Source organism: Octopus bimaculoides, chromosome 21 (genome assembly GCF_046866305.1).
Source record: "Octopus bimaculoides isolate indiv1 chromosome 21, ASM4686630v1, whole genome shotgun sequence".
NCBI classification, from domain to species: domain Eukaryota; kingdom Metazoa; phylum Mollusca; class Cephalopoda; order Octopoda; family Octopodidae; genus Octopus; species Octopus bimaculoides.
The window spans coordinates 31,972,317-31,982,316 of NC_142948.1; the positions used below are offsets into that span (position 1 = coordinate 31,972,317).

A 10,000-nucleotide genomic window follows, 5' to 3' on the forward strand; every position below is an offset into this window, starting at 1 on the left:
TGAGCTTACCATCGAAGAGCACGTACACCTTCGAAATGAACAGCAAAAGACTTTGACTGAGGAAATGTCTTTTGAGGAGAAAGAAGGAAAGGAGGGTGTCCTAAGTTCTTTAATCAAAGACATTTGTGCCAAATGGGGCGATGTGCAAAGCTTTGGGGGAAAATATCAGCCTTATACAGTGGTAGCAAATAGAGCAGTAAGTCTTCTCAATGAGAATGTCATGTCTTCTTTTAGAAACATTTTACATACATACATACATATATATTATAGTGGAATAATTACTGTGAATGTGTATATTCACCAAAGCATTTTCGGTTCACTATAAAACTCTAGCGTAAAAATATTCAGCTTAAACTTAATGCAACAGTATATTTCCTGCGAATAGCCGTCTTGTTAATCTTCTTTTCGAACCAAACACTTTCTTCACGTACACAGCTCACCATAATACGACAAACTATTGAAAAAAGAAAAAAAGAAGCCATTAATGCCCAGAAATATTTATCCATTATATGTTTTCTGCTTTGATCTCGCTTTATTTTTATTTTCGTTTCTATTATATTGCGCGAGCGTGTGTATGAGTGTGTGCGTGTGTGTGTGTGTGTGTGTGTTCTGTGTGTGTTCTGTGTGTGTATGTATGTGTTTGAATGTTGTACGTCTGTATGTATGCATACACACACATACACACACAATTTGTTCTTTTATACACATACGTGTATATTCTTATATACACATACGTATATTTTTATACACACACATTTATACATGCACGCATATGCACATAGACACATACACACACATACACACATGCATATTTTCATATATATATATTCTCATATTATATATATATATATATATATATATATATATATATATATATATTATATAATATATATGCGTTCAAATTCAGCCAAATTATAGGCCTTGTACCTTTAGTAGAAGGGATTATTATTATTATTCAAAGGATTGGTGTTACTTCTCCAGAAAGTAAAGAAACAATAAGAAGAGTGCGACTGTTATCGAATGAACAATATTCTTCGTGTTGTTTCTTTACTTTCTGGAGGAGTAACATCAATCCGTTAAATATTACCAAAACGAAGTAGATTGAGATGTTTATTTTGAACTTGTAGAAGACACACGAGATGTCGAAATATTGTTCATATTATTATTATTATTATTATTATTGAGTGAGGGAGCGGTGCATGCCATAAAAGTGATACTGGCATCCAAGATACTCATCGCGACTACCTGTCTGATAAGGGTAAACCAGGAACGTGCTTCACAACCATATGTGTACAACATGGTGATCTCATATCAAGATAAACAGCGCATGACCTTGATGGCGGGGCCCAGTTAGAATTTTCTTCAGGTCGAGTAGACCATCCGCTCAAAAGGTCCCTGAATAAGGGTTGTTTAAGGGAATAAGGGTTGTTTAAGGATACTGAACGAAACACTTATGTTTCCAGAGGTGAATCTTTCAAATTCCAAAGAATTCCTCTCAACACATGGCTATGATGTTCCCCCAATTATTATTATTATTATTATTGTTGTTATTATTATTATTATTATTATTATTATTATTATTATTATTATTATTATTATTGTCGTTATTATTATTATATCCTATTTCTGATTATAACCAACAAAAACCAGGAAATGACCAAAATCTTTATGGAAAGTGAGCTTCATTTTCGCCTGTCTTATCTCTTCTCTTTAGTTTCTGCACGACACACAGACAGGAAAAATAAAACCAAAACAACATTCACAACAACATTTAGCGGCAACAACAATGCTACCACCACCACCACCACCACCACCACCACCACCAACAGCAGTAGCAACAACAACGACGACAGCAACATCATGTGATAAACAAAATTATTATGAATTTTTTTTTTAATGGAGATATGAAAATGATAACGTTCTGAAGTGTTTTCTGGAATCGCCAAGATTTTGCTTAATTGATGATTTTGGTTGGGAAACGGTGACAACCGAGATGATGGAAGGCGAATCTCTCAGTTGCCAATCTCTTGTATTTTGAACGCCAGCCATTTGTTTTTTCACTATGTCAGGCGTAGACTTGGATATGAAGATATCATCTCTTATGAGAAGGCGAGTTAATTTGTCATAACACGCAACACATAAGAACAGGCATAGTTGTGAGGTAAGAAGCTTGCTTCTCAACCACAATGTTCCGGGTTCAGTTCCACTGTTTGGTACCTTGGGCAAGTGTCTTCTGCAATTGCTTCGGGCCAGCTGATGCCTTGTGAGTGAATATAGTGGACGGAAAAACACCTTGTGGCAACCCGTTGTGTGTGTGTATCTATATATATATATATATATATATATATATATATATATATATATATATATATATATCGTTGTGGCACTCCGCCGGTTACGACGACGAGGGTTCTAGTTGATCCGATCAACGGAACAGCCTGCTCGTGAAATTAACGTGCGAGTGGCAGAGCTCTCCACAGACATGTGTACACTTAACGTAGTTCTCGGGGAGATTCAGCGTGAGACATAGTGTGACAAGGCTGGCCCCTTTGAAATACAGGTACAACAGAAACAGGAAGAAAGAGTGAGAGAAACGTTGTGGCGAAAGAGTACAGTACTGTTCGCCACCAACCCCTACCGAAGCGTTGTGGAGGTTTAGGTGTTTTCGCTCAATAAAACACTCACAACGAATCCGGATCTTTTAAAGTTTGGTACTTATTCTATTGGTCACTTTTACCGAACCGCTATGTAAACACACCAGTTGTCAAGCGGTGGCAGGGAACAAACACACAGACACAAAGAAGGTTATGAAGACTGTTTGGTGGTGTACTGCTGGACTCATCCACTATAACTTCTTAAAACTCTGAAAAACCGTTACTGCAGAAACATATTGCCATGAAATTGCCAAATGAACGAAAGCTGCTACTCCTCCTTCATCGCAGACTGGTCAACAGAAGAGGGCCAATCATTCTTCATGACAATGTTCGACCACACGTTTCACGAATGACGCTCCAGAAGTTGAGGGAACTTGGCTACGAAGTTCTGCTCCAGTTTATTTCCCCAGACCTTTCTCCTATCGACTACTACTATTTCAAGCATTTTGATGGTTTCCTGCGAGAGAAGGAGTTCAAAAATCAAACCGACGCTGAAAGTGCGTTGAAAGAGTTCATCAGCTCCAGAAATCCAGATTTTTTATGTTACCGGAATAAACAAACTTGTAACTCGTTGGCAAAAATGTGTTGATTGTAATGGTACTTACTTTGATGAATGAAATTTCCGCATTGTTGAAATATATTGCGATGAATTTCATGTTTCAAAACGTTACTTACTTTTTACTCAGCCATATATATATATATATATATATATATATATATATATATATATATATATGTGTGTGTGTGTGTGTGTGTGTGTGTGTGTGTGTGTGTGTGTGTGTGTGTGTGTGTGTGTGTGTGTGTGTGTGTGTGTGTGTGTATACGAGGGTGCGCTGAAAAGTTCCTGGCTTTAAGTGTATCGCGAAAGGCCTAGTTGGAGGCCCAAGCTCCTGAGTTCTTTTACAGGGCTTGGAAAAATACTGAAGGACCGCTGCCATAAGTCTGTGAATGTGAGAGGAGAATATATTGAAAAAAATGATAATTAACTGATCCTCCTCTTGTATTTTCTTTTCTCCAAAGCCAGGAACTTTTCAGCAGCCCCTCGTATGATAAAATAAACGCAGATAAAGCATAAATACACTTCCACCGAAACCTCACACTTTACCATTTACATCCAATGATATAACAGCCCTCAAGGAACGTATAGAATCGTCGACACAGACGTACTAAACAATCGCTAATACACATAGATATCGGACATGACAAAAATATTTCGTGCATCACACAGCAACGTACATTGACATTTATTCAAATTCATCGACGAATCAATGTAATATAAAGCATAGGTTCATATCGCGGTAGTATTTCCTTCACGATTTCATTGTCAATACGCCATCATGGAAATACAAACAAAACTAGGAAATAGTAAAGGAAAACAAATAAATTCAATGTTTGTTGGTTTTTTTTAAATCTCTGTTTTCTTTTGTATAGTCTCCATCGTACAACTCATTATTCATCATGTTCTTACAACTAATTTTTTTCTTTACTTTTTTGATTTCTTAGTTTCATTTGTATACATAGATTACATACATACATACATACAAACGTATATATATATGCATATATACGTATATATATATATATATATATATATGTGTGTGTGTAATGTATATATATGTGTGTGTGTAATGTATATATATATATATGTGTGTGTAATGTATATATATATATATATATATATATATATATGCATGTAGATATACATGTGTATATATATATTTGACTTTATATATATATATATATATATATACGTATATGATTGTATACATATGCTCGTCTATCTTTCTATACATATATGCATACATATACATACATACATATATATATGTATATATACACACACATATATATGTATATATATATATATAGGTATATATATATATATATATATATATATATATATATATATACATATACATTTATATGTATGCGTGTATATATATATATATATATATATCCAGTTACTTTGGTCTATTGGTCAATTTAATTTTTTTGTTTCCTTTCGTTTCGTTCGTTTCGTTTCCACTCGTATTTTCTCTTTGATCATTGTTTATTCTATATTATATTTGATGTCTTTTTTTTTTTTTTTTTCAATTCTGTTGTCTGGTCTTCCTTTTATTTCTCTGCCATCTTCCTTTTTTTTCCTTGTAAGTTTCTGGTCACTCTTTCTTTTTTCATTTCAATCCTATTTCATCTTTAGCGTTATGGACTGTTTTTCATTTCCAGTCTTTGTTTTTTTCATTCAAATTTTTTTTTTGTCTTCAATCGTCATTTATTTCTTCAAATGAAGTCTTCTGCAAATACGTTCTTTTTCTCTCTCTAAAACTTTCCCGATCTTTCTTTTTCTTCTGTCCTCAATATTTTCTGTGATCTTCTGGTCTAACTTTACTCGAATCACCATTTTTATCTGTTCCCTCGCCTGCTGTAAGTTCTATCTTCATTTTTTTCCATCTTTATAAAATGTCACAATGGACTTATATTTTTTAAAATTGTGTTTTCTTTCTATTTGATGAAAGTTTAAATTCTGTATAACATTCACTCACGTTTTAACGCTGGTTTTGTTTTTCAAATAATTTTCTGCGGTACAAAACACGGGTTTAAAATGGCTAACTTTCCAAATCTGGTATATAAGATCTTGTTTAAGATTTCACATTCTCTTTTTTTTTTTTTTTCAAATATTTTACTTTGTGAAAAATATTTAATATTTTTGAAATGTTTTCAAAATGACGTATGTTGGAAAAGAAGTAAACAAAATATCTGTGTGAATTCTATCTATCTATCTATCTATCTATCTATCTATCTATCTATCTATCTATCTATCTATCTATCTATCTGTCTGTCTGTCTGTCTGTCTGTCTGTCTGTCTGTCTGTCTGTCTGTCTGTCTGTCTGTCTTATTTATCTATCTATCTATCTCCCCCTCCCCTCTCTCCCACCCCTCCCCTCTCTCCCACCCCTCCCCTCTCTCCCACCCCCTCTCCTCCTCCTCTCTCTCTCTCTATCTTTCTACCTATTTCGAGAGTTTTTAAAATAAATACATAAAAAAATAACGACAAAATTGAAGTCTATAGTTAGCAATTGTAAAACGACAATAATAATAATAATGATAATAATAATAATAATAATAATAATAGTAATAATGCTGATGATACACACACTCACATATAAAACTCACCCATGCACACACACTTTTATATTATTTTGCGGGCTTTTTACGATTGCAAACTTATTGAGTTCAAATTTTGTCACATTTTTGTATTTCATTTTATTCGCATTCATTCTGTTTTCTCAATTTCTTTCTTCCTTTTTTATATCTATATATATTTTGTGTTAAGGTACATTATCGAGGGCCTGTTGAATAGCTCTTCTATTCAAAACCTTATGTCATCGTCTATGCGTTTTTGTTTTGATATTTATCGTTTTGCGTTCTGTTTGAATTTTCTTCAGAGATAGAGAATGAAAAATGTCTAACTATTGAAACCTTATGTATCCTGTAAAAAAAAAAGCCCAAAGAACAAGAACAAAAAGCTAAAAAAGATCTATTTTTATCATCTAGTTTTGATTTATTATACATTATATTTTCATATTATTTTCAGTTTATTTTTCATATTATTTTTCAGTTTATATACATTTATATATTATTCAGAGACTTTCAAAATGGCTAACTATTCTAAGCTTCCTCGGTCTTTCCAGTTATTTATGTATTTATTTATTTATTTAGCAATTTGTATCTGTACAAAATGAAAACGAGGTTACATCAAACGACATGCCACTGAAAGGCATCGGTAGGTAAAGTGTAAAGCTTTTAGGAGGAAAGTAAGGATTAGAGCATGAGAAGGAAGATATATGAATAAAAAAAAAAAAAGAAAGAGTGAGAAAAAAGTGAAAATATTATGAATAATAAATAAACGAATAAATATGCAGAAATAAGAAAGTATTCACCCACTCTCACACATAAAAAAATATATGTAGTTTCTAAAAATGCATCATACGAGTAATGATGTTTCAATTGAGATTCAGAAAAGTGCAGTCCAGTTGCAAGGAACTACAATATTATTGAACAGGCCAATCATATTACACTGCTTGCTTCCTCCCCACTGGCATCAAGGAAGAACGGAAGCAATCGAACCATTTCTTGTGAAGTACGAGTCTTTTCCGGCACAGCAATGCATTTGATGAAGTAATCGATATATATATATATATATGTATGTGCACATTTATGATTATATATATATATATGTATGTGCACATTTATGATTATATATACATATATGTGTGCATCTTTATATGCAAAAGTATTTATATGGGTATGTGCGTCATATATATATATATATATATATATATATATATGGTAAGTAAACTGATATATATAGATACATATACACAAGAACAGACATATATCTATGTACACACACAGACACGCACACACACACATATATATACATATGAACATATGTGCATGTAAATGTTTGAGTGTATATAATATATATATATATATGTATATATATATACATACATACATATGTTTAGATGTATGTATATATATATATATATATATATATATATATATATATATATATATAGACAACAAATGTATATACATATGTACACGCACATGCACATACACACGTATATATGTATGTATGTACATATGTCTATATGTTAAGACGAGGATATTGACTACCAGAAAAGAATATTAAAAGTGAGACCCCCAATTGATATGATTAATATTGTACAAATTTGTAACACTGGAATGCACACACACACACACACACACACACACACACACGCACACACACACATACACACACGCACATGTAGATACATGCTGTGCAAATGAATCTATGTATGTATAAATATCTTTGCGTTCTGTGCACATGTATGCAAATATACACATATATGTACATATGTATATATGTATATACATATGTATATATGTATGTATGTATGTATATATATATATATATATATATATATGTACATATGTATATATATGTACATATGTATATATGCATATATATATGTAAACATATTTAATACAAGTATATACATATATATATATATATATATATATATATATATACATACACATAATCTACATTTGTAAGCATTATACACGCACATATTCACATACACGCACATGCAGACACACACACACATATATAGATAGATAGAGAAATTAATAGAGCAATAGATGAGCAAGCACACGCACTCACTCATACATACACACGCTCGCACACACACCCACCCACAGACTTAGGTACACAGACGCACACAGACACACAAAGATACACACACATTCACATACACTTGCATGCATATGAAAGAACACATACCTTGACTTCCTGCGTTACATGCGTTTTTATACACCTTGTATAAGCCAGCAGTACTCATGGAAATTTCTCGGTTATTTTGAAAACTGTAAAATAGTTGGAAGCTGGTAGAGAAACAAGTAATGTAGGGGTGGGGCACAATGGGTAATATTTATTGCATTTTTTTATTTGGAGAAGAAATGTATATTTTTTACAAATGTTCACTACTTTACAAAGATTATATCAGCTAACCGAATGACCTTCTGTAAATGCATTGAAAGTACTATAGCGTATTCAGAACACTATTTCAGAAAATTATCTCTGTTCTCCTTGAGAATAGAAAAGACAAATTTAGGCGGGCTAAATGAGTAAGATAAGACAAGGTAAATTGGCCTTTTCAGTTCTTTAGATTTACGTTTTAAAACAGACTCATACACATCAATATCCATCCTTAGACATCAGAAAGGGTCGGAAATGCTGCAAAAATCAAACATATTCTCTTTTACTCGTTTCAGCCATGCGGCCGTGGTCATACTGGAGCACCACCATGGTCTTTCTGATTTCATCAGTCTGGGTGTTTCACATCACCACTCCTGCACGTGCCTTTGTCCCAGTTACATTTGGTACATTTTGGTGTATAAGGGAGTTTGATTCCGCTGCCCTCGTCTGCACCTCATGTCGGGCTGTTGGTTCATCCGGCAGTGTGGAGAAGAGGATGCTTAGTTCCCATTTGAAGACATCTACTTCCACCTTATGCAGATTTCTTAATTTTTGTGGAAGGGCACTGAAGAGCTGTGGCCCTTTGAACCCTAGACTAATGCAGTACCTGGTCCTGAATTTAGATGGAGTGGATGGTACCTTTGGTAGAATACAATGGCAGCCATTTCTGGCATTTGTATAACACTCAATGCTGTAAATATATATGTCGGCATGTATACACACGCACGTGTATACACGCATGTGTGGACGTGTATACGTGTGTGTGAACGTGTGTGTGGTGTGTGTGTGTGTGTGTACGTGTACGTGTGAGTGTGTGTGTGTATGTATAACAATGCAGTAAAAATTTCCACTCGTTTATGAGAATATGTCATGTGATGATATTCTCTGTGAGAATTCTTTGTTGTGATGTCATTAATACAGCTTCTGGAATTGGGCAATATTTGGATAACAAGCAATTAATTGTTAAATATGGACAGCGACCTGATGTTGTGTATCTTGCTTAGTTAGTGCTCTAGTTGTTGTTGTTGTTGCTGGTGGTGTTGTTGTTGGTGGTGTTGTTGCTGTAGTTGTGGTTGTGGTGTAAATGGTTGTTCTTGTTGTTGCTGGTGTTATTTTATATTTACACAAATTGGAATACTCTCAAATTTCTTGTTAACTAGTTTTCACGTTAGAGCTGTATGTGTTGTTAAAACGTAAATATATAGTACATGTGTGTGTGTACGTGTGTACGTATGTGTGTGTGTGTGTGTACGTATGTATGTGTGTGTATGTACGTGTGTGTGGATGTGAGTGTGTGTGTGTGTGTGGATGTGCATGTGTGTATGAGTGTGTGTGGATGTGTGTGTGTGTGTGGATGTGCATGTGTGTATGAGTGTGTGAATGTGTGTGTGTGTGTTTGTATGTGTTTGCTTGTGGATGTCTGTGTACCGCCGTACGTTTTGCATCTTCCACATTTGTACGCACACACATATACACACATAAATAGACATCACACATACATACATGCATATATACATACATACACACACACACACACACATATATACATGCATATATGCATATCTATGTATGCATATATATATATATATATATATATATATATATATATATATATATACACACACACACAAATATATGTACCTATATATATGAATGTATACACATACACACGTATATATATATATATACTAACATGTATACATACATTTATATATATGTATATATATATTATTATATATGTGTATAAATATATATACATGTATCAGTGTATGCGCATGCATATGTATGCGTGCATGTGTTTATGTGTGTATACCTA

At 33.4% G+C, this 10,000-nt stretch overlaps 1 pseudogene; it reads left to right on the forward strand.

Annotated features, from left to right (window-relative positions):
* The window catches only part of LOC149131554 (uncharacterized), a 516-nt pseudogene extending 238 nt beyond the window's left edge, over positions 1-278 (forward strand).
* Positions 279-10,000: the final 9,722 nt, after the last annotated feature.